Genomic DNA, 25,417 nt, shown 5'->3' on the forward strand with positions numbered 1-25,417 from the left:
TCATGGATGATTATAATTTCATTAGAAAGTTCATATTGTCCACGACCGTGTTGAACTTTAAAGTTGACCATCACGCGTCTATTTACACTAGCAGGCGGTGTGTGAAATTAGGTCCACTGTATCCATCCATTTACACCCCAACGGCGCCGGCTGCAGTCCCACCGACGGCCGCCAGGGCGGCCTCCCCGCCCGCCTCCTACGTGGAACCTCCGGACCCGCACAGCCCGTGACGCTCGCCCGGGACGTAGGTGTAGACGGCGAACAAAAGCCGAGCCCCGCGGCCCAGGTGGCTCCTCGGTAGGAGCTCGCCCGGCCCCGCTTGGCAGGCCTCGCACCTGCGCATCCTCCTGCCCCGCGGCCTTGTTCGCAGCGAGGCCGACGAGCACGGAAGCCGGGGCCCGGCGGGCCAGGCCCAGCCCTTCCGACAGGCGGGCGCTGGGATCGGGGACCCGCAGTCGCCTCCATCTTGACCGGCGGAGGCGGGAGCGGCGTCCGGGCCGGATCCCGTCGCGTCGGCCGGGCCCAGGTTCGCAGCCGGCAGCGGGCGCCGTCTCCACCGCGGGGCCCAGCCCTGGCTTCCTGGGACCAGTCGGAGTTGCCCCCAGTTTCCCCCGCGGCCCCGACAAGATGGAGGACGTCGTCTCCTCCCTCAGCCATGACGGGAGCGGGGGAAGCCTCCCCACGGGGCTGAGGAAAGGGGAAGCGCCTCCAGCCCTTGGAGCGCGCGAGGCCCCGCCGCCGGCCTTCCAGACCCCGGCTCCAGCTCCCTTCGCCGAAGCCCCGGCCCGCCCAGCCCTCACGGGGCTCCCAGACACTGGACAGGGAGGGCTTAGGGGACATCGAGGCCGTGGCGCTCCTGAGGCGGCGGCGCTCGCAGCCGTTGCGAGGGCAGGTGACCCGGCTCAGGTCTTCGGGCCGCCGGGGCCCGACAGCGCCCAGCCTCAGGGGCCGAGCCGTGGCCTGTGCTGCGGGAACGGGAGTCAGCGGCCCGACCCTGACGGGCCGGGCCACGGTGGGGGCGGGGAAGGGGGGGGAATGGAATGGAGGCGCGGGGGTGTGGCCTGCGGCTGACGGACAGAGCGTCGGACCACCCCCTCAAGGGGGGCCCTGAAGGAAGGCGGACACAGCCAATGGGCGTGCCCGAGGCGCCCTGCCCGCCCTCCCCGGCAGCCAGTGAGGGCGTAGGGGGCGGGGCCTGTTGGGTCGGGCCGCGCCGCCGCTGCCGCCGCCTCCGCCTCCTCACCAGCGCTAAAGCCGGGACTGGACCGAGCGGAGTTGCGCGTGTTGCCGAAGGGGGGTGGGCCGGGGGCGGGGAGGTTCGTTCCGCGGAGCCGCAGCCAGAACCGGGTGAGGCTTGTCCCCGCCGTGTCTCCAGCCCAGGGCCGCCGACAGTGGGGGTGGCCGGGAGCGGCGCAGCCTCCGGAGGCGGAGGCGGAGGCGCCGGGAGGCGGAGATGGGTGAGGGCGGCCTCCGAAGCCTCCCACCGACCCGGGACGAGTGCCCCGCGGCGCGGCCGCCGTCGCCAATGCCGCTTCGGGGCCTCCGGCTGCCGGCGGCTCCGCTGATGTCCCAGGCGCGTTGGCGGGCGGCCCGCGGGCTGCGGGAGTGCGGGCGCGGCCGCGAGGGCGGAGTGAGGTGGCCGCCGGCGGCGGGGGTCGCCCGGGGCCGCCCGGGGCGGGGGCCGGCTGTGGGGGTCGCGCGGTGTGGGGGTGGGGAAGGTGGGGGAGGGGCGCCTCTGTGGGGGCTCGGGGTCGCGTTAGCGCCCTCCTAGCGACGGCGCGAGGTCCCCGAGTTTGTGGGCGAGGGCCCAGGCCCCCCGCGCCGGTCCCCTCCTCGGCCGCCCCGGCCCCGGCGCGCGCGCGACTCGGCTCCGCACGTATTGTTTGGCTGGGTCTCTAATGGCGGACGGGGAGGCAGCGCTGCCGGTCGCCGACTGAGGGGGGGGCAAGTCTCCAGCCCCGGGCAAGAACTGGGGTCACAAGCGGGGGGTTTTCGCCCCGCGGCGACGTGGGCTCCCCCCAGCCCGGCGTGGGTGCGGGCGCGGCGGAGACTGCGCTGGGCGGGCCGATCCGGGGAATCGGAGTCTCCGCTGGCGTCGAGGCTGCGCTCGCCCTTCCCTTACCCCTCCCCCTCCCCGAGCAGTCCTGCTGCCCTCCGCCTCCTCCCTCCAGGGTTTGCCTTTCACGTGGGTTTTGGTCCCAAATAAAAATTTTATGCCGTTTTGCTCTACTTTACGTTGGGGGGGATTGTTGGTGCCGGGCTGGAGGGCAATAATCGAAGGTCCGAACCTCCTTGACCTCTTATTCCGTTCTCTGCCTCCTTCTGGTGGAAAAGGCTTGGTTCTCCCACCTGGTTAGATGTTGTTGATCCATTTTTCATTTTTTCTCTTATCCCAGGACCAGGAGTCGAATTCATCCCTACCTGGTGCATCTTTGGCTGAGCGTGAGGAGGACAACACCCAGATTGTGAGTCTTTTGCCCCTAACTTGATGCTCCTAGAGGACGTTGGCAGGTTAATGTAGGGCCTCGGCCTTGGGACCGGTGCGCCCCCGTTGTTTTGAGGGGGAGGAGCTTCCCCCTGGGTGGCACTGCCCCCGGGGCGCAGCCTGGATAATGGCTGGTGAGGCAGCTGGGAGTGGGCGCTGCTGTTTGCACCGCTGCAGACAGCGCTCCTGCTGCAATACCAACCTCAGTAACCAGACGACGGGCTCCTGCAGCTGCTCACGTTACCCGGGAGGAGGGGTGGAGGAAGGAGGGCATATTGCTGGCGCCCTCTAGAGTTCCAGGGTGGGAATTGAAGTCGTTTCGTTTGACGCCTAGTCTGCAACCATCTTTTAACACTTTCTCTTCCTTTTCAATGGAGAATTGATTGAAGGGGTTGGAGAAGCAAAAAGACGGATTTAACTCTGAATGTGTGATGTAAAACACAAATTTTGACTCTTAGGGTTCGTGAGTTGGTGGATGTCTTTGACGTATTTGCTTAGGAAAGGCGTGAGGCCCCCTCTTCCTGTTGTCTTGCTTTATCACCTAGTTCCCTGCTCAGGTTACTCTTAGCCCCAAATCTTTTGCGATGCTTAGTGTTCACTTGAGTTGTTCCTGATGTGTTACCTGAGAGTTATCGTTTAATGCTTGCAATTTGTCTGTTTTAAAGTAGCCTTGTAATGTGCTAGACGGTAAGATAAACATAACGGGTCATTTTCCGTCAGTTGAAATGAGTTACAAAATATCATTGAAGTTACTGTTCTGGACACATTGTAGCTCTGGAGCCCACCTATCGTTAACTTGCAGATCTCTGTCAGAGGTGAGTCATGAGTATGGTCGCTTATGCTTAAATATTAAGTCTTAAATGGGTCAAAAAATAATAGACAATGAACACAAACTGAGTACTGATTGTGAAGGATGATGTGAGGATGGCAACTTGATTTAAGCAAATACCACTTTAGGCAGGTCCCCGGTGCTTTCATGTATTATTTCCTTTAAGGAAATCTTGGCAAATGGCCTGCAGGGTCATAAAAATAACATGTATTGAGCCTGTATTGTATGCCAACATAGGACTTTTTAAAAAAGTTACTATGGCAACTATCAACTTTATGAGGGAGAATAGTATATTGAACCTCTGTGTACCTATCATTTACATTCTATAATTATCAACACATGTCCAGTCTAATTTTTAACATATTAAATAGTTTAATCTTTATAAAAACTTAGTGCTTTTATTCCTAATTCGTAGAGGAGGAAGCTGGCATAAGCAGATAACCCAGATAGTAGTCGTTTAAACAAGGATTTGAACTTAACCAGTTTTGGTTACAGGCCTGAGTTCAGCAGCTGTGGTGTCCTGCTTTATTTGTAAATTTTTGTTTATTTTATTTTTTAATCTTTGGGCCACACTGAGGCCTGTAGGATCTTAGTTCCCTGATCAGGGATCAAACCGGTGCCCCTTGCATTGGCAGTGTGGAGTTCTAGCCTCCAGATTTCTAGGGAAGTCCTTTGTGTTGTCCTGTTTTAAAGTATATAATATACTTGTTTCACAAATTTAGAAATTGAAATTGAAGGAAACTGGAAGTTACAGTCTTTTCAGCCTGTATTCTTTTCCTGGAGACCAGTGGGTAAACAAATATGGAATGTTAAGTCTTAACTAAGTACCTTAAAAAAAAAAAGTAGTACCACAGTTATTAATTGGATAACTATTAGATAATTATTTGACTGCTTTTAAACTAATAGGATCTATTTGAATCAGAAATAATATATTCTCTTTTTTCAGTGTGTACGTGTACAATTTAGTATCTATCTCTTAAATACTGTAACTTAAAATGAAGCATCTGGTCCCACCACTTCATGGGAAATAGATGGGGAAACAGTGGAAGCAGTGTCAGACTTTATTTTTTTGGGCTCCAAAATCACTGCGGATGCTGATTGCAGCCATGAAATTATAAGACGCTTACTCCTTGGAAGGAAAGTTATGACCAACCTAGATAATGGCAAGCCACTCCAGTACTCTTGCCTAGAAAATCGCATGGACAGAGGAGCCTGGTGGGCTGCAGTCCATGGGGTCACTACTAGTTGGACACGACTGAGGAACTTCACTTTCACTTTTCACTTTCACACATTGGAGAAGGAAATGGCAACCCACTCCAGTGTTCTTGCCTGGAGAATCCCAGGACGGGGGAGCCTGGTGGGCTGCCGTCTATGGGGTTGCACAGAGTCGGACACACGACTGAAGCGACTTGGCGGCAGCAGCAGATAGCATATTAAAAAGCAGAGACGTTACTTTGCCAACAAAGGTCCGTCTAGTCAAGGCTATGGTTTTTCCCGTGGTCGTGTATGGATGTGAGAGTTGGACTGTGAAGAAAGCTGATCGCCGAAGAATTGATGCTTTTGAACTGTGGTGCTGGAGAAGACTCTTGAGAGTCCCTTGGACTGCAAGGAGATCCAACCAGTCCATTTTAGAGGAGATCAATCCAGGGTGTTCATTGGAAGGACTGATGCTAAAACTGAAACTCCAATACTTTGGCCACCTCATGTGACGAGTTGACTCACTGGAAAAGACTCTGATGCTGGGAGGGATTGGGGGCGAGAGGAGACGGGGACGACAGAGTATGAGATGGCTGGATGGCAACACCAACTCGATGGACATGAGTTTGAGTGAACTCCGGGAGTTGGTGATGGGAGGGAGGCCTGGCGTGCTGTGATTCATGGGGTCGCAAAGAGTTGGACACGACTGAGCGACTGAACTGAACTGAACTGAATGAGTTTAAAGGTCTTTTCAAGGCATTAAATCATTCAGATATAGTGGATCAGGGATTAGATCTTTCAATTATCAATAGATGGGTAAAGCTTATATTATCACCACATACTTTGCCAAAAGATTTCCCATTCTAAAATTTTTCTTTGTACTTATTTGTGATGGTGGTGGAGGAAGGTTAATTGGTTATGTTAAGTACACATTTGGAGATGAGGACATACAAAATGTATAATGAGGACTTTCCTGTAATGTCAAAATATGTATACTAATGAAAGCTATGATTCTTTCAAATACAGTTGACCCTTGAACTACATGGATTTGAATTGTGGGTCCACTTATGCCTGGATTATTTTTAATAGTGCTGCAGGCAGTTGGATCTGCTGAAATGAAGGAATCCAGTAAAAGGGAGGCCCAACTATAATTTATACATGGATATACTTTTTTCTGACTGCGCTGTGCAGCATGTGTGATCTTAATTCCCAAACCAGGTATTGAACTTGTGACCCTTGTGGTGGAAGTTCAGAGTCCTAACCACTCACATCAGGAAAGTCTCAGTTTTTGAAGGGATGTGGTTCTTGTTTTCCTTAACTATTTAGCTCAGAATTAAAAATTCTTTTACTTAAAAGCATCAGCTAATGGTGCTTTAATGCACCAGGCAAAAAGATAACCTAACAATTTTAAATTCACTTTGATTAAATCAACGTTCTTTATTATACTTAAATTTATCGTGCACTTAATGTGAGTTAGGTACCTTTAGTTGTACTTGTGAAGTATTTTGATATTTAAAAATACTTCACATGTTTATGGTACCTTCTTTAGTGACATCCTTAATAGTATGTGTTCCTCCTACTGTCCTTTGTCAAACAGTTGAGGGAAAGGGAAAGTGGCCCTGCTCTTCCAAGTTCTTCTCTAGGTTCTTTTGCGCTGGACTCTTGTACCCCATGTGGTGGGACAACTCTGAATACTCAGATGTCACACCAATGCTGACAGTGAACATTTCAGACCTTTGTGTGGGTATGGAGTTTGACATACCATCTTTGTACAACAATGTTCCTATTTTTAGAAGTTTTATTGTATGTTGCCCTTGTTTGAGGTACAGAGTGTCTTACTAATGCATTTGAGGCAAAGTGAATCCTTACCTTTAGTCAGATGCTGTGTTGTAACTGTGATGAAAACAATATGTATGCATGCTGGAGCTCTGTTGTTGTCTAAATGTGTGGTGTAATTAGAAATTTTGTATATTTTTCCAGGCATTCATATCTGTCTACTGGTAATATTAGTCACACATATTATGTTGAATAACAGTTATTATAAGAGAAGGTTGACCTATTCATCTTGAATGTTTTTTTTAAGCAATGCAGTTCAGTTCAGTTCAGTCGCTCAGTCGTGTCCAACTCTCCGCGACACCATGAATCACCACAGCACGCCAGGCCTCCCTGTCCATCACCAACTCCCGGAGTTCACTCAAACTCATGTCCATCGAGTCGGTGATGCCATCCAGCCATCTCATTCTCCGTTGTCCCCTTCTCCTCCCGCCCCCAACCTTTCCCAGCATCAGAGTCTTTTCCAGTGAGTCAACTCGTCGCATGAGGTGGCCAAAGTATTGCAGCTTCAGCTTTAGCATCAGTCCCTCCAATGAACATCCAGGATTGATCTCCTCTAGAATGGACTGGTTGGATCTCCTTGCAGTATAAGGGACTCTCAAGAGTCTTCTCCAACACCACAGTTCAAAAGCATTGATTCTTCGGCGATCAGCTTTCTTCACAGTCCAACTCTCACATCCATACATGACCACGGGAAAAACCATTGCCTTGACTAGACGGACCTTGGTTGGCAAAGTAATGTCTCTGCTTTTTAATATACTATCAAGGTTGGTCATAACTTTCCTTCCAAGGAGCAAGCGTCTTTTAATTTCATGGCTGCAATCAGCATCTGCAGTGATTTTGGAGCCCAAAAAAATCCACTGTTTTTCCAAGTGCTTTCTTTCTCCCATTGGATTCTCTAACGGTATTTTATATAAGGCATTTTAAGTTAGGAAGCAAGTATGCTGAGACAGTGTGTTGATTCCATGAGACAGTGTGTTGATTCCATGAGACAGTGTGTTGATTCCATGTATTTTCCAATTTTTATTTCAATTGGTTAACTTTTTTTCTATTCCTGTCAGAGCACAAATTGGGATTTTAGAATTGAACAGAACTTTTAAGATACTCCCTGGTGGCTGAGATGGTAAATAATCTGCCTGCAATGCTGCGGACCTGGGTTTGATCCCTGGCTTGGGAAGTTGCCCTGGAGAAGAGAATGGCTATCCACTCCAGTAGTCTATCCCAGAGAATTCCATGGACAGAGGAGCCTGGCAGGCTACAGTCTATGGGGTCACAAAGAGTCAGACGGGACCAAGCCAATTTGACTTTGACTTTAAGATATTCAAATCTCAAAATTCTTATGAACAGCTCCAATATGTAAGACCTATAAATTGTCATTGAGAAAGTTACTGTTGGGTAAATCAATAATTTTCAACTATGATGCTCTGGGTAACAATTGTAGTTTTTAATTTTTTATCTTGATTGTTTACCTGCAAAAAAAATTGTTTTACATAATCAGAATTGCAAATTTTTATATGTGCAGCTTATTTTTTAAACAAGTCTATTTGTAATCTTCAGTTCAGTTGCTCAGTCGTGTCCGACTCTTTGCGACCCCATGAATCACAGCACGCCAGGCCTCCCTGTCCATCACCAACTCCCGGAGTTCACTCAAACTCATGTCCATCGAGTTGGTGATGCCATCCAGCCATCTCATTCTCTGTTGTCCCCTTCTCCTGCCTCCAATCCCTCCCAGCATCAGAGTCTTTTAGGTTTCTGTTATTAAAATAGTATTGAGAAGAGAATTTTGAAGGCCAGCACCAAAAACTTAACTTGGGTTAACAAGATAAGTTGGTGATCACTTAACTTGGGGCAACAAGATAAGTTGGTGATCTTAAAGTGTGTTAAAAGTTGGATTACAACACATTTGAGCATATCTGTTGTTTTATTGCATATTTTAAGATGTATTTTTTGGATCAAGTTTTATACAACACTTGAAGGACTTTGTAACTGCAGAATAAATTTTTGTGTACTATTGAAGTCTAGGGGCTTCCCTAGTGGCTCAGAGGGTAAAGCTTCTGCCTGCAGTGTAGGAGCCCTGCGTTCAATTCCTGGCTTGGGACGATCCCCTGGAGAAGGAAATGGCAACCCACTCCAGTACTGCTGCTGCTGCTACTAAGTCACTTCAGTTGTGTCAGACTCTGTGCGACCCCATAGATAGCAGCCCACCAGGCTTCCCCTTCCCTGGGATTCTCCAGGCATGAACACTGGAGTGGGTTGCCATTTCCTTTTCCAAGGCATGAAAGTGAAAAGTGAAAGTGAAGTCGGTCAGTCATGTCCGACTCTTCGCAACCCCATGGACTGCAGCCTACCAGGCTTCTCCGTCCATGGGATTTTCCAGGCAAGAATACTGGAGTGGGTTGCCATTGCCTTCTCCCCACTCCAGTACCCTTGCCTGGAAAATCCCATGGACGGAGAAGCTGGTAGGCTACAGTCCTTGGGGTCACAAAGAGTCAGACAAGACTGAGCGACTTCACTTTCTTTATTGAAGTCTAGAGTTGTAATGTGTAGCAGTTGTTGTTCAGTCTCTTAAGTCATGTCTGACTCTTTGCGACCCCATGTATGGCAGCACGCTAGGCTCCTCTGTCCTCCACCATCACCCCGATTTTGCTCAAATTCATATGCATTGTGTGGGTAACGCTATCTAACCATCTCATCCTCTGCCACCCCCTTCTCCTTTTGGCTTCAGTCTTTCACAGCATCAATGTCTTTTCCAGTAAGTCAGCTCTTCACATCAGGTATCCAAAGTATTGGAGGTTCAGCATCAGTCCTTCCAATGAATACTCAGGGTTGTTTTCCTTTAGGGTTGACTGGTTTGACTCTCAGGAGTCTTCTCCAGCACCATAGTTCAAAAGCATTAGTTCTTTGGCATTCAGCCTTCTTTGTGGTTCAGCTCTCACATCCGTACATGACTATTGGAAAAACCATAGCTTTGACTATATGGACCTTTGTTGGCAAAGTGATGCCTCTGCTTTTAAATATGCTGTCTAGGTTTGTCATAGCTTTTCTTCCAAGGAGCAAGCATCTTAATTTCATGGCTGCAGTCCACAGTGATTTTGGAGCCTAAGAAAGTAAAATCTGTTTCTGCTTCCACTTTTTCCCCTTCTATTTTGCTATGAAGTGATGGGAGCAGATGCCATGACCTTAGTTTTTTGAATGTTGAATTTTTAGGCAGCTTTTTCACACTCCTCTTTCACTTTCATCAAGAGGCTCTCTAGTTCCTCTTCACTTTCTGCTGTTAGAATGGTATCATCTGAATATCTGAGGTTAATATTTCAACCAGCAGCCTTGATTCCAGCATGTGATTCATCCAGCCGAGCATTTCACATGATGTACTCTGCATGTAAGTTAAATAAACAAGGTGACAGAATACAGCCTTGTCATACTTCTTTCCCAGTTTTGAACCAATCGTTTCATGTCCGGTCCTAATTGTTGCTTCTTGATCTGCATACAGGTTTCTTAGGAGACAGGTAGGGTGGTCTGGTATTCTCATCTCTTTAAGAACTTTTCACACTTGTGATCCACAGTCAAAGCTTTGGCGTAGTCAATGAAGCAGGTGTTGAAGTTTTTAAGTTAAGTATTTTAAGATTGTGATGCACAGCTAGAGCTTTCAGACAGAAAAAGTTTATAAATATAAAGTCCCTCAAAGTTTGTATTTTTAAAATAACATCATGATTTTTTTCGTTCTCAGCATACTAGTCATTTTGCATATATACTATTATCAGCAATTGACATTTTGGGAACTCCTTTTGTGGTCCAGTGACTAAGGCTCCAAGCTCCCAGTGCAGGGGCTCAGTTTAATCCCTGGTCAGGGAACTAGATCCCACATGCTGCAACTAAGACCCAGTGCAGCCAAATAAATACATAAATAAGCAATTGACATTTTTGATAATCTCTTTCCTTATGTTGCCAAGGTCTTCAGCAGATTAATGTTTGAATTGTACTGACCAGTATGTTAGGCCAGACCACAAGTCTCAGTTCTGTGTGGTGGTAGTAGCGCTAGTTCAGCAGAAGAGTGAGGAGCCTGTTGTCAGTTGGGTGAGGTCAGGAGGAGCCTTAGAGTGTCAGGTCCAGGGCAAGTACGCAGACAATCATGTGTGCTCCGTCTGCAGTCCTGTCTGACTCTCTGCCACCCATGTGGACTGTACCCGCCAGGCTCCTCTGTTCATGGATAGGGATTCTCCAGGCAAGATACTAGAGTGGGTTGCCACGCCCTTCTCCAGGAGATCTTCCCAGCCCAGGGACTGAACCCAAGTCTCCTGCTTGACAGGCGGGTTCTTTTCCGCTGAGCCACCTGGGAAGCCAAATGGCAAAGATTGGAGGAGGGGTAGATAAACGGTGAAAGGGAGTTCAGATGACTTGGATGTGGGAGTAGGCGGTTTGGGGCTTTGAGACACCTCGTCTGAGACGAGTTAATCAGTCTGGGCACTGAGGTTTTATTTAAAATCAGGGGAGTGGATGAGATCCCCAGAGAAAGTTAAAATTATTCGAAGTTATCTTGCAGTTAAAGTTTGACCCTGTGGAAAAGAAGAGATTATCCCTTAACTTGGAAATTCTACACTCTAGAGGTAACTTGAATCAATTAATTTATTTATTTATTTATTTACTAGATCAAAAGAGATTATTTTTTAGATGCTGGCATAGCCCTTGAATGGATTTTTAGTGTGTTAATTAAATAATTTCTATCAGCTTCTAAAACCATAGTAGCATTGTCCAATATCTGATAAAGATATTAAAAGAGATTTTCTTAAAAGAAATTTTGTGGCTAGATGGAAAGCAACATGAAGTCATAATCTGTATTCATCTATCATTGATCTCCTGGCTCCTTTCCTCACTTGCCCAGAGATAAGTAGTAGTACCAGTTTAGTGTGTATTGCTCTAAATCCTTCCTGGGCATATGTTAACATGTACCTGTAATAATAAATTAAACTTATATGTGCATGTTGAAAACATGTATGCTATATGCCATACTTTGGCCACCTGATGCAAAGAGCCGACTCATGGGGAAAGACCCTGATGCTGCGAAAGATTGAGGGCAAAAGAAGGGAGCAGCAGAGGATGAGGTGGTTAGATAGCATCACCAACTCAGTGGACATGAATCTGAGCAAAGTCCAGATATACTGGAGGACAGAGGAGCCTGGTGTGCCACAGGTACTGTCCATGGTGCCTCAAGAGTCAGACACAGACATGACTTCGTAAGTGAACAACAAAAAACAACTATATACATCTTCCTGCATCTTGGTTTTTTCGCTTAGTAGTATGTCTTAGACATTTTTCTGAGTTAGTATGTAAGGATTTCTTTTTAAAATAGTGTGGCACTTCATGACATCCACTTAGCAGTTTAGATTTTCTGTTGGTGGACATTTAGTCTATTTGGGTTTTTTTTGTTATTTACAATGCTGCATGAAATATATGTGAAGTAGTTTCTTTGGGTTCATGTGTGTTTTCTCTGGGGGAGATTCTGGAGAACCAGTCAGCATGTGGCTCTGTGGTAAAGAACCCGCCTGCTAATGCAGAAGACAGAGGAGACAGGGGTTCTATCCCTGGGTCGGGATCTCCCGGAGGAGGAAATAGCAACCCACATCAGTATTCTTGCCTGGAAAATCCCAGGACAGTTGAGCCTGATTGGCGATAGTCCATCTGGTCCCAAAGAGTTGGATATAACTTAGCGACTGAGCACGCACATGTGCGTATTACATGTTTTTATAGACACTGCCAGATTGCTTTCCACTGGACCACAAAACTCTGCCCTTTCTGCTAGTTTTTCCATGTTCTTGCCAACACTGAATATTATCAAATAAATAGTTTGTCTTCTTTCTAAAGTATGGATATAATTTCTTGTTATTTCCATTACAAGTATAGACATTATATAGCATGTATCTTTTTCATATTTTTGCACCTTATTTATAGCATTTCTTTGCTATGTAAACATTTTATGATGTAATGGGAAAAATCCATTTCACTATTGCAAGTAATGGGAACAACTATAACAAATATGTCAGAATTTTATGAAGGAAATTGTAAAATAATACAGTAAGACATGCAAGAAAACCAGAATGGACAGATTTACATATATCTGAATGGGAAGACTTGAATAATGTAAAAGATTAATTTTTTTTGTCTTCAAATATGTCTGAATTCAATGAAATGCTGACTAACTCCCTTAATATTAATAGATACATATGGTACCATACAACAATGATTAACAATGAGAAAAATCTTTGGATATAGTATACCCAGAGTGGGACTGCTAAATTTTATGGTAATTCCATTTTTCAAGTTTTTGAATAACCTCCATTCTGTTGTCTTTAGTGGTGGCACCTTTTTACATTCCCAATAGCAGTACACAAGGAATCACCCTTTCTTCAATCAGCTAACCAGTTTCCCTTCACTAATATTGTTACTTTTTGTTTATTTTGATAGTAGCCATCCTGATGGATGTGATGTCTTTCCTGGTTTGATTTGCATATCCCTAAATGGCAAGCCACTCCAGTACTCTTGCCTAGAAAATCCCATGGATGGAGGAGCCTGGTAGGCTGCAGTCCGTGGGGTCGCTAAGGGTCTGACACGACTGAGTGACTTCCCTTTCACTTTTCACTTTCACACATTGGAGAAGGAAATGGCAGCCCACTCCAGTGTTCTTGCCTGGAGAATCCCAGGGACCAGGGAGCCTGGTGGACTGCCGTCTATGGGGTCACACAGAGTGACGTGACTGAAGCGACTTAGCAGCAACAGCAATGACTGATTATGTTGAACATCATTACAAGGAATTTGAGAAAGAACAGTGTTAATTCTTCTTTAGATGTCTGGTAGACTTCACCTGTGAATCTGGTTAGTCCTGATTTCTTTTTTGGGAGATTTTTGATTACTTATTCAGTCTCTTTGCATGTTATAATTCAGATTTTGTGTTTCTTCTTGAGTCAGTTTTTGTAGTTTGTGTTAAAAATTTACCCTTTTTAAAATTTTTCTTATTTTGGGTTGTCCAGTTTTTTGGCATATAATTGTTAAGTTATATTCATTCACTTCTATAAAGTCAGTAGTGATACCTTATTATCATTTCTGATTTTTTTAAAAAAAATTTATATTTGTTCTGCTAGTCACATGTCAGTTTCTTTCTCTTTTGGTTGCACTGCTTGGTTTGTGCGATCTTAGTTCTTGGACCAGGGATCGAACATGGGCCCTGGTAGTGAAAGGGCCAAGTCCTAACCACCAGACCACCAGAGAAATTCCCTTTGTTTCTGATTTTAAAAACTTTAGAGAGTTTTTTCCTTGTAAATCTAGCTAAAGGTTTGTGAATTTTTTCAAGGAGCCACATATTTGTAATTTTTTGTTTCCTCTATTTTTTCTTTCATTTATAACATTTTTTTTTCATTCTTTTTTCCCCCCTTTTTATTTTGTACTGGATTTTGTGTGTGTATGTGAAGTTGTCTCAGTTGTGTCCAACTCTTTGTGACCCTATGGACTGTACAGGCTCTGTCCATGGGATTCTCCAGGCAAGAATATTGGTGTGAGTTGCCATGCCCGTCTTCAGGGCACCTAGCGGAGCCAGCGATTGAACCCACGTCTCTTATGTCTCCTGCACTGGCAGATTCTTTTACCACTAGCACCACCTGGGAAGCCCTTCCTTTATTTTTCTGTTCTTTGTTTTGTGTGTCTGTGCACTGATCTTTATTAACTGCATTCTTTCTGCTAGTTTTAGTTTATTTAGCTCTTTTTCGGATTTCTTAAGGTGTGAAGTTTATTGGTTTGAGATTTTTAATGTAGGTGTTAATAGCAGTAAGTTTTCTGCTGAGTAAAACTTTCACTGCATCCCTTAAGTTTCAATATGTTGTGTTTTTGTTTTCTTTTGTCTCTTGAGTATTTTCTCATTTCCTATGTTTCTCTTTTTAATCAGGGCTTTAAAAATTATTTATTTATTTTTGGCTGTGCTGGCTCTTTGTTGCTCCATGGGCTACTCTCTAGATGTGGTGCTCGGGCCTTCTCTTGTGAAACACAGGCTTTAGGTGTGCAGGCCTCAGCAGTTGCCATTCCCAGGCTCTAGAGCTAGGCTCAGTAGTTGTAGCACAAGTGCTTAGTTGCTTTGTGTCATGTGGGATCTTCTTGGATCAGGGATTGAACTTGTGTCCCTGTATTTACAGATGCATTCTTTACCATTGGGCCACTGGGGAAGCCCTCTTCTAAGCTTTTTTGAGTTAAAGTTTATTTTGTCTAATATCCACACATCCACTGCATTTCTGTTTTGGGTATTATATGCATGGGTTATCTTTTTTCTATCCTACTTTTAACCTCCTTGTATTTTTTTTACCTAAGATGAGTCTCTTCTAGATAGAATATAGATGGGTCATGTGTGTCTTTTTCCAGCCTAAGCTCTTTCAGTAATTTAGTCTATTTACATTTAAAGTAATTGTTAGTAAGGAGTAAGAAGTTTCCCTCCACCATTTTGTGACTTGTTTTCTGTCTGTCTGAAATCCGCATCCCCCCCATTTCTTTTATTATCACCTTCTCTTGTGTTTAATTTTTTCTAGTGTACCATTTTGATTCCTTTCTTTCCTATATAGTTTGTAATTATTTTTATAATGGTTACTTTGAGGATTAAAATAAGAATCTTAGTATTACAACAACTTAATAGAAATGATAGTCTTCGTTTGAACAATCTGTGAATGCTCTGCCTGTTACACAACTCTGTCCTTCCCTTTACATTAGGTTTGTTGCCAATAACATCTTTATATGTGTGTGTTCATTAACATATTGATAATTATTGTTTTATGCTTTTGCCTTTTAAATCATAGGGCAATAAGTAGTTATAAGCCAAAGGTACATTAATACTGGCTTCCTGTTGCTTTTTTGTTTTTATATATAATGTATTCATTTGTGTTCTGTATTTCTAAGAACTTCAACTTACTCTGTAGTTTGTATTTTTGCTTGAAGGATTCCCTTTAACATTTCATATTGGGTAGGTCTACAGGTAATAAATTCGCCTTTGTTTTTCTGGGGAATGTCTTAACTTCTCATGTTTGTTGGAGGAATGTTTTGTTGGATATAGCATTTTCGGTTGACAGATATTTTTTCCCACCATTTTAAATGTCATGGCATAGCTTTTCACATCCATGCTTTTGGATGAGAAATCTGGTGATGAGGATCCATTGCATATGATGAGTCACTTCTCTCTTACTTTCAAAATTCTGTTTTACTGTTGGGTCCACAATTTGATCATTACTGTCTTGGTATGGCCATCTTGGAATTGAGCTTCTTGGGTGTATGTGTTTATCCTCATTATATTCATCATATTTGGGTAGTTTATATCCGTTGTTTCTTCAAATACGTTTTTTGTTCTTTTCTCATTTTGTTACATATATTGGTGCACATAGTGGTGTTTCACAGATTCTTAGGTTCTATTCATTTTTCTTCATTCTTGTTTTGTTGCTCTCCAGACTGGATAATTTGAATTATTCTGCCTTTCATTTTACTGATTCTTTCTTCTGCTTGCTTAGATCTGCTGTTAATCCCCTCTAGTGACTTTTTTCATTTCTGCTATTAAATTTTTCATCTCCAGGACTTTTGTTTGGTTAATTTTTTTTAATTGAAGTATAATTGATTTACAGTGTTGTGTTAGTTTCAGGTATACGGTGAAGTGATTTTAGTTTTATATATATATATGTTCTTATTCATATTATTTTCTATTATAAGTTATTGTAAGATATTGACTGTAGTTCCCTGTGCTTTACAGTGGGTTCTTGTTTATTTTATATATAGTAGTGTGTATCTCGGAGAAGGCAATGGCAACCCACTCCAGTACTCTTGTCTGGAAAATCCCTTGGGCAGAGGAGCCTGGTAGGCTGCAGTCCATGGGGTCGCTAAGAGTCAGACACGACTGAGCGACTTCACTTTCACTTTTCACTTTCACACATTGGAGAAAGAAATGGCAACCCACTCCAGTGTTCTTGCCTGGAGAATCCCAGAGACGGGGGAGCCTGGTGGGCTGCCATCTTTTGGGTCGCACAGAGTCGGACACGACTGATGCGACTTAGCAGCAGCAGCAGCAGTGTTTATCTGTGTGTTTTTTTTTTAAAGACTTTTTTTTTTTTCCTGTGGACCATTTTTAAATTCTTTGCTAGATTTGTTACAGTATTGCTTCTGTTTTAATATTTTGGTTTTTTGGGCAGGAGACAGTGTGGGATCTTAGCTGCTTAGATTCCTAACCAGGGATTGAACCCATTGCATTGGAAGGTGAAGTCTTAAACCACTGGACTGCCAGAGAAATACCAATACTGTGTATTTGTTAACCCCAAATTCCTAATTTATCCACCCCCACCCCCCTTTCCCTTTTGGTAACGGTAAGTTTTTCTTGTGTCTATGAGTCTAAATTTGTATCATTTTTTAGATTGTGCTAGTGATGTCATATGACACTTGTCTTTATCTGACTTCCCTCATTTAGTATGATAATCTCTAGGTCCGTCTGTGTTGATGTGAATTCTTTCTTCTGACCAAGTAATATTTTACTGTGTATATATCCACCACATCTGTATCCATTTTCCTGTCAGTGGACACTTAGATTGCTTCCATGTCTTGGCTCTTGTGAATATTGCTACTGTGAGCATTGAGGTGTATATATATCTTTTTCTAGATTGAGTTTTCATCTTTTCCAGATATGTGCTCAGAAGTAGGATTGCTGGATCATGTGATAGCTCTATTTTTAGTTTTTTTTAAAGAAACCTCTATAGATAGTATATTAAAAAGCAGAGACATTACTTTGCCAACAAAGGTCCGTCTAGTCAAGGCAATGGTTTTTCCCGTGGTCATGTATGGATGTGAGAGTTGGACTGTGAAGAAAGCTGATCACCAAAGAATTGATGCTTTTGAACTGTGGTGTTGGAGAAGACTCTTGAGAGTGCCTTGGACTGCAAGGAGATCCAACCAGTCCATTCTAAAGGAGATCAGTCCTGGGTGTTCATTAGAAGGACTGATGCTGAAGCTGAAACTCCAGTACTTTGGCCACCTCATGTGACGAGTTGACTCACTGGAAAAGACTCTGATGCTAGGAAAGGTTGGGGGCGGGAGGAGAAGGGGATAACAGAGAATGAGATGGCTGGATGGCATCACCGACTCGATGGACATGAGTTTGAGTGAACTCCGGGAGTTAGTGATAGACAGGGAGGCCTGGCGTGCTGTGATTCATGGGGTCGCAGAGAGTCGAACACGACTGAGCGACTGAACTGAACTGAGCTGATACTGTTCTCTATAGTGGCAGCACCAATCTATGTTCCCACCAACAGTGTAGGAGGGTTCCCTTTTGTCCACACCCTCTCCAGTTGTTTGTTTACTTTTTTTGGGGTTGCACCACAGGGCCTGCAGGATCTCAGTTCCCTAACCAGAGGTTAAACTCATACTCCCTGCACTGGAAGCACAGGGTTAGATAGTGGCAGTGGTTAGGTGTAAAGCTCTAACCACTGGACCACCCGGGAATTCCCAGGGATTTTTATTTTTAAAAAGTTTAATTTGTCATACTGCCTCAGAAGTATTATAGGTACTATAAACACATGTTGAATAATAGCCTTTACTGTAGAGAAGAATTAGCCTTAGCTTTCTTTGTACCTCCTTTGGTACCTAGAAAGCTCAGTCTCATCAGTGAGAAAATAAGGAATGAGTATTTTTCTTGAGTCATTTTGAAATGTTTTCTTTGTGATTTTCATTGAAAGTTCACCAGCTTTTCTTAGTGACTACTAATACTTTATTGTAATGAATGTCAACATTTTATTTATTTATTGGCCATGCCACGTGGCATGTGGGATCTTAGTTCCCTGACCAGGGATAGAACTGATGCCCCCTGAATTGGAAGCACAGAATCTTAACCAACTGGACCATCAGGGAAGTCCCAAACATTTTATTTTTTAACTACCTTTTCTTTTTTTCATGAGAACATCAAGTATTGGGGTTAATTGATTCTCATGGAATCAAAGACCAAGTAAAGCTGTGAAAGCATTTATAATTTATGACGATTGTCTCAGTCCACTTGGGCTGGTATAACAGAAGTACCAAAGACAATAGACCTTCATATCTCAGAGTTCTGGAGGCCAGAAAGTCCATGGTTTTGGCTTCTGCAGACCAGGTGCTGGTGAGGGCTTGCTTCCTGTTCACAGACAGGCTTCCCTCTTCCTGCTGTGTCCTCATGTGGTGGGAGAGGGAGCTTTCTGGTGTCTTTTATAAAACAGTCACTCATGAGGGCCCCACCTTCCTGACTTAGTCGCCTCGCAGAGGCCTCACCTCCTTATACCATCTAATGAATTTGAAGGGGGACACAAGCATGTGGTCCATAACAGTGAAGCAGTATCACAAGGAAGCCTAAAAATGAATTAGAAACTTACCAAAATCTTGAGGTACAGACAAAACTGCCTGGTAATTTTTAGGAGGAGAAGGCAGTGGCACCCTACTCCAGTACTCTTGCCTGGAAAATCCCATGGACAGAGGAGCCTGGTAGGCTGCAGTCCATGCGGTCGCTGAGGGTCGGACACAACTGAGGGACTTCACTTTCACTTTTCACTTTCATGCATTGGAGAAGGAAATGGCAACCCACTCCAGTGTTCTTGTCTGGAGAATCCCAGGGACGGGGGAGCCTGGTGGGCTGCTGTCTATGGGGTCACACAGAGTCGGACATGACTGAAGCGATTTAGCAGCAGCAACAATATGTTAATTGATTTTCACATTCAGTTATCTTTTTAAATTCTAAGAAAAACCGTAAAATAAATGCCATTTATTTTAGGGAAAATTGAAGCCCAGAAAAGTGAAGTTATTTACTTGGTGTTAAATAGCTAATTAGAATTGATTTAGTATAGAAAAGTGGCTGAAGGGAATAGATTTTATTTGGATAAGGTAGAAGTGACCAACTTGAATTAGATTATCTTTTCTTTATAGGGCTCAGTGGGTGGTAGTTGAAGCATATTCTCTGTGGCGTATAGAAGTGACCACATTTATTTATAGTCTGGGATTTGGAAAGAACTGTTATGGCTGAGTAATTACTTTGTTTTGAAACGTGGATTACTGCAGAGAACTGTGCAGTAAGAGGTCTTCTGTCTCCCCACAGTTACACTGGGAGGAGAAATGAGGCGATGAGAACTGTGCAGTAAGAGAAGTCTTCTCTCCTCACAGTTACACTGGGAGGAGACATGAAGGGATACCTCACAGCCACCAGAGGGCACTGGGGATTCAGTTCTGTCTTAAGCTCCAGAAATTGTCCTCTTGTTTTAGGTATGCTGAAATATAGAAAAGATACCCAAAACTCATGCTTTAAAAGCCTTTGCATTCCCTAAGCTCAGTGGATTTACACCACATTCTTCTGAAAATTGTTGTGTTGATGAAGATACTTCTTTCCTTCCGACAGATGGATGTTAACTGCAAGTCAGTTCCATTTGTGTTACATGTCATCTTACCCTGGCACTTTGGGCTTGATATTTCTTCCTTTTGATACTTGTATATTTCACATACTGATTTGGTTACTTTTTTTATTGAATGGTGTGGTCTTTTATTTTTTAATTAATAAGAATTGTGCTTTATTATTTTGTTGTTTAATAATCAATAACATATAGTAGTTACGAATATTCAGATCCTGACCTCTCCCATTTTCTCACCGTGGTCTTGGCAGCTTACTTTTAGTTTTTGTGTGTGTGTGTGTCTGTGGTATGTGGAATCTTAGTTCCCTGACCAGGGGTCAAACCCATGCCTCCTTCAATGGTGTCTCTTAACCACTTGACCACCAGGGAAGTCCTGGGCAGTTTACTTTGGAGGATTGCATTTTTTCAAAAATCTGTATAAGGGAGATGATGATTTTACTTTTCATTGAGTTTTTTAAATGTTTAATCATCATGAATATTTGGCTCATAATAAGTATTAAATACATGTTAGCTATTACTGGATGAATGTACTTGTATTTTAAGAGAACCTAATTGAATCAGTAATTAAAATTTTGAATCAAATGTTATTCAACTTATTTCAGCATCTAAAACTTTCTGTAGTGAGGTTAAAAATTTTTAATGTTTACTTAAAGTTAAGTGAAGGCCTTGTATGAAGGTTTCTCCCAGCACATGCTGTTGTTTTACCATAAACAAGTCTTCCTTATTAGGTTAATATAGCATATATTTTAATATTTGAAAGTGTATTTAAAGTGTCTTAGGGAAATTCCCTGGTGGTCCAGTGGTTAGGATTCTGTACTCTCACTGCCAAGGGCCTGGGTTCAGTCACTGGTTGGGAAACTAAGATTCTGAATGCTGCATGGTGCAGCTAAAAAAAAATAATAACACTTAAAGTGTCTTAGAGCATAGAATGATAATTTTTAAGTCTTTGAGTAAGGCAAAATAGTCACCCCTTAAATTTATAAATGAAAGTATCCATTTTCCTTATCAGATCAGATCAGATCAGTCGCTCAGTCGTGTCCGACTCTCCGCGACCCCATGAATCACAGCACGCCAGGCCTCCCTGTCTATCACCAACTCCCTGACTACACTCAAACTCATGTCCACAGAGTCGGTGATGCCATCCAGCCATCTCATTCTCCGTCGTCCCCTTCTCCTCCCGCCCCCAACCTTTCCCAGCATCAGAGTCTTTTCCAATGAGTCAACTCGTCGCATGAGGTGGCCAAAGTATTGCAGTTTCAGCTTTAGAATCAGTCCCTCCAATGAACACCCAGGATTGATCTCCTTTAGAATGGACTGGTTGGATCTCCTTGCAGTATAAGGGACTCTCAAGAGTCTTCTCCAGCACCACAGTTCAAAAGCATCGATTCTTCGGTGATCAGCTTTCTTCACAGTCCAACTCTCACATCCATACATGACCACGGGAAAAACCATTGCCTTGACTAGACGGACCTTGGTTGGCAAAGTAATGTCTCTGCTTTTTAATATACTATCAAGGTTGGTCATAACTTTCCTTCCAAGGAGCAAGCGTCTTTTAATTTCATGGCTGAAATCGGCATCTGCAGTGATTTTGGAGCCCCAAAAAATAAAGTCTGACACTGTTTCCACTGTTTTTCCATCTATTTCCCATGAAGTGATGGGACCAGATGCCATGATCTTTGTTTTCTGAATGTTGAGCTTCAAGCCAACCTTTTCACTCTCCTCTTTCACTTTCATCAAGAGGCTTTAGAGTTCCTCTTCACTTTCTGCCATAAGGGTAGTGTCATCTGCATATCTGAGGTTATTGATATTTCTCCCGGCAATCTTGATTCCAGCTTGTGCTTCTTCCAGCCCAGCGTTCCTCATGATGTACTCTGCATAGAAGTTAAATAAGCAGGGTGACAATATACAACCTTGATGCACTCCTTTTCCTATTTGGAACCAGTCTGTTGTTCCATGTCCAGTTCTAACTGTTGCTTCCTGACCTGCATACAGGTTTCTCAAGAGGCAGGTCAGGTGGTCTGGTATTCCCATCTCTTTCAGAATGTTCCACAGTTTATTGTGATCGACACAGTCAAAGGCTTTAGCATAGTCAATGAAGCAGAAATAGATGTTTTTCTGGAACTCTCTTGCTTTCTCCATGATCCAGCGGATGTTGGCAATTTGATCTCTGGTGCCTCTGCCTTTTCTAAAACCTGCTTGAACATCTGGGAGTTCACGTTTTACATACTGCTGAAGCCTGGCTTGGAGAATTTTGAGCATGACTTTGCTAGCGTGTGAGATGAGTGCAATTGTGCAGTAGTTTGAGCATTCTTTGGCATTGCCTTTCTTTGGGATTGGAATGAAGACTGACCTCTTCCAGTCCTGTGGCCACTGCTGAGTTTTCCAAATCTGCTGGCATATTGAGTGCAGCACTTTCACAGCATCATCTTTCAAGACTTGAAATAGCTCAACTGGAATTCCATCACCTCCACTAACTTTGTTTGTAGTGATGCTTTCTAAGGCCCACTTGACTTCACATTCCAAGATGTCTGGCTCTAGGTCAGTGATCACGTTATCGTGACAATCTTGGTCATGAAGATCTTTTTTGTACAGTTCTTCTGTGTATTCCTGCCACCTCTTCTTAATATCTTCTGCTTCTGTTAGGTCCATACCATTTCTGTCCTTTACGAGCCCATCTTTGCATGAAATGTTCCCTTGGAATCTCTAATTTTCTTGAAGAACTCTCTTGTTTTTCCTATTCTGTTGTTTTCCTCTATTTCTTTGCATTGATCACTGAGGAAGTCTTTCTTATCTCTCCTTGCTATTCTTTGGAACTCTGCATTCAGATGCTTATATCTTTCCTTTTCTCCTTTGCTTTTCGCTTCTCTTCTTTTCACAGTTATTTGTAAGACCTCCTCAGACAGCCATTTTGCTCTTTTGCATTTCTTTTCCATGGGGATGGTCTTGGTCCCTGTCTCCTGTACAATGTCACGAACCTCCGTCCAGAGTTCATCAGGCACTCTTATCAATCAGATCTAGTCCCTTAAATCTATTTCCACTGTATAATCATAAGGGATTTGAATGAGGTCATATGTCTTTTCTCATTTTCCAGTATTAGCATGTCTTCCATCCTGAAACAAACAGCTTAAACAAGAAGAATGAAAAGAGTAGTAGGATCAAGCTTTTTTTCTTAAATAAAATATTTATTTTTGGCAGTGCTGGGTCTTCATTACTGTGTGGACTTTCTCTGCATGTGATGTGTGGGCTTCTCGTGGCGGTGGCTTCTCTTGTAGTGGAGCACATTCTCTACAGTGTGGGTTTCAGTTGTTGTGGCTCGTGGGCTCTATGGTGCTGGCTCAGTAGTTGTGAAGCACGGGCCTGGGATCTCCACCAAACGTGGGATCTTCCCAGACCAGGGACCGAACCTGTGTCCCCTGCATTAGCCAGTCTATCCTAGCCACTAGAGCACCAGGGAAGCCTTGGAGCCAAGCTTTGTGCAGAGTGAGTGGAGTCCTGACATTGTCTTGGAACCTTGGGCACTTTTGATTTATATATCTGAGCTACTGCTTTTTCTTAATTGAAGTATTGAGTTACGATATTCTAAAAGTTTCAAGTGTACAACATAGTGATTCACAGGTTTTGGTTGTTTTTTTCCTTGCTTGTGGAATTTTAGAATAGTTCCTGGTGGTTGCTTGAATCTGGGCCTCGGAAGTGAAAGCCTGGGGTCCTAACCACTAGACCATCAGGTGACTCCCAGGTTCACGATTTCTGATGGCAGGGGTATTGACCTGTTTGGTTTATTGATTTTCCTCAACGCCTCAGACTATGTCTTGTGTATACTGGGTGCTCCATAAATCTTTGTTGAATGCAGTTATTAACCTGACTTGCTGACTTTGGTGAGTTCTTTGCTTGTTTTTGTGTCTCCTCTTGCCTTGTCCTGTTCCCCTCCATGGACCTGTTCCAGTTATGTTTGACCTTCGCCCTAGTGTGGGAAATGTCAGCCTTGTTCCTGTTGGGCTTCTGTGGGAGCTGCCCTCACTCCAGTTTCCCAGTTAGCTCTTGCTTGTCATTCAAGGTCTCAGTGAAGTGTCACCTGCTCACAGAGGTCTTTGGTCTTTTTTCTTCATCCTGTTACCCACTGTTTTTTCTAAAATTTAAATTTTAACTTAATAAGTGATAAGTCGTGCTCACAAATTCAGAAAATGCACCAAAACACACAGTGAATAGTTTCTCCATGCCTGTCAGCTGTCTGTCAGTGTGAAAATTATTTATATTAGGGTGGTCGTCTTCCGTCCAGAGGCTTTTGTTGCAGTGTAAGCAAATGGCTGTATAGATGAAGCAGTGTTTGTAAGCTTCTGTGTTTTCAGACTGGGCTGAGTGACCTTATGAGAGGAGAAGGGTTACCAGGCAGTTCAGAGTTGGCACTGGGCCCTTAGACCAGGTTTCCACTCCTGCACAGCTGCAGTCTTGTCTCCTCTGAGGGTGTAGGGTACAAACCACTTCACTGTCCTGTCTGTCTGTCTGCAAATTGACCTGCAGTCTGTACTTAACCCGCATTTTCCCTCCTTGTTGTTTTTTCCAGTTTAGCCTCTGAGATGAAGGTGATCCATGTTCAGGACTGGGTCTGCTACCATCCGTGCCCATCACCTCATCATCTGTCTGCTCAGTAACTTATTTTTTCCTTTCTGACTGTTTCATTGTTAACTCTCTGCTGTCTCTTTGGCTTCGGCACAGCCCTGCCTGTGTAGTAGGTGCTCAGAAATACGAGTCGACTGGCAGAGTCATGAGGAGTTTGGACTGTTGCGGTGAAGACCTGGTGATGCATTCTAGCTGTGTGACTTGGTTAGTTAGTGTCTCTGAGCCACAATTTCTAAGTCATGAACACGGGACAAATATTACAGCTCTATCAGGGTTATTTTGAAGATGTAACCAAGGGGTGGATAATATTTTCCTAGGACTATTGTAACAAATTACCACAAACTTAGAAGTCACAAGTCAGAAATTGGTGGCCTGGAGCTCAAGCCAAGGTGTCACCAGAGCTGAGCTTGCCCAGGAGGCTCTGGGGAGGGCTCGCTCCTCACCTCCTGTAGGTTTTGGTGCTGTGACATGCTGGGCTGTGTCTTTCCCTCTCCGCAGCTGCCTCTGGTCTTGGTGCCTGTTGTCTCCTCCACCTCTTGATGGGGTACAAGAGGTGTGTTCAGGCCCCACCCAGCTAAGCCCATTTTGAAGTCCTTTCTCATCATCATCTTTGCACAGACCCCCTTTCCATGTGAGGTAACAGTTATAGGTTCCAGGGCTTAGTATCTGATGTTGTCAGGACCGTTATGCAGCCTGATAGATGGACACGAAGGGCAGGGCAGTGGGCATTTACGCTTTGTGGATGCAGTTGACAAAGATTTCAGATTCTCAGGAGGATTTAATCACATAGCTATATGGGAGCAGGGAATGTGAGAACAGTGGATTAAAAAAAAAAAGATAAGGTAAGGAAAGTTGGAGATTAAATCATGTCATTTTATTCAATACACTGAATAAGTGGGATAAATATCAGGAGATTGTCATGATCAGATTTTAGTAATTTTTTTGTTCACATGTGTGTGAAACGATTTATCTATGTTTTCAGTGTTAAAATTTATATGGTAGGCAGTGGTAGAGAAGATAAGGTTGCAAATATAC

General features: G+C 43.9%; 1 protein-coding gene across 6 annotated transcripts in view; it reads left to right on the forward strand.

Annotated features, from left to right (window-relative positions):
* Nucleotides 1-274: 274 nt before the first annotated feature.
* Nucleotides 275-25,417, forward strand: part of LOC129556404 (zinc finger MYM-type protein 2) — a 69,790-nt gene continuing 44,647 nt past the window's right edge. For 2 of the 6 annotated variants that reach the window (XM_055426421.1, XM_055426422.1), the window contains exons 1-2: nt 1,350-1,457; nt 2,397-2,465. The gene's annotated coding sequence lies outside the window, so the exon portion shown is untranslated. The other 4 variants (XM_055426417.2, XM_055426420.2, XM_055426419.2 and 1 more) reach the window with 3 other exon arrangements.

Source organism: Moschus berezovskii, chromosome 13 (assembly GCF_049115385.1).
Source record: "Moschus berezovskii isolate FMDL1 chromosome 13, NW_MosBer_1.0, whole genome shotgun sequence".
In the NCBI taxonomy this organism is placed as follows: Eukaryota; Metazoa; Chordata; class Mammalia; order Artiodactyla; family Moschidae; genus Moschus; species Moschus berezovskii.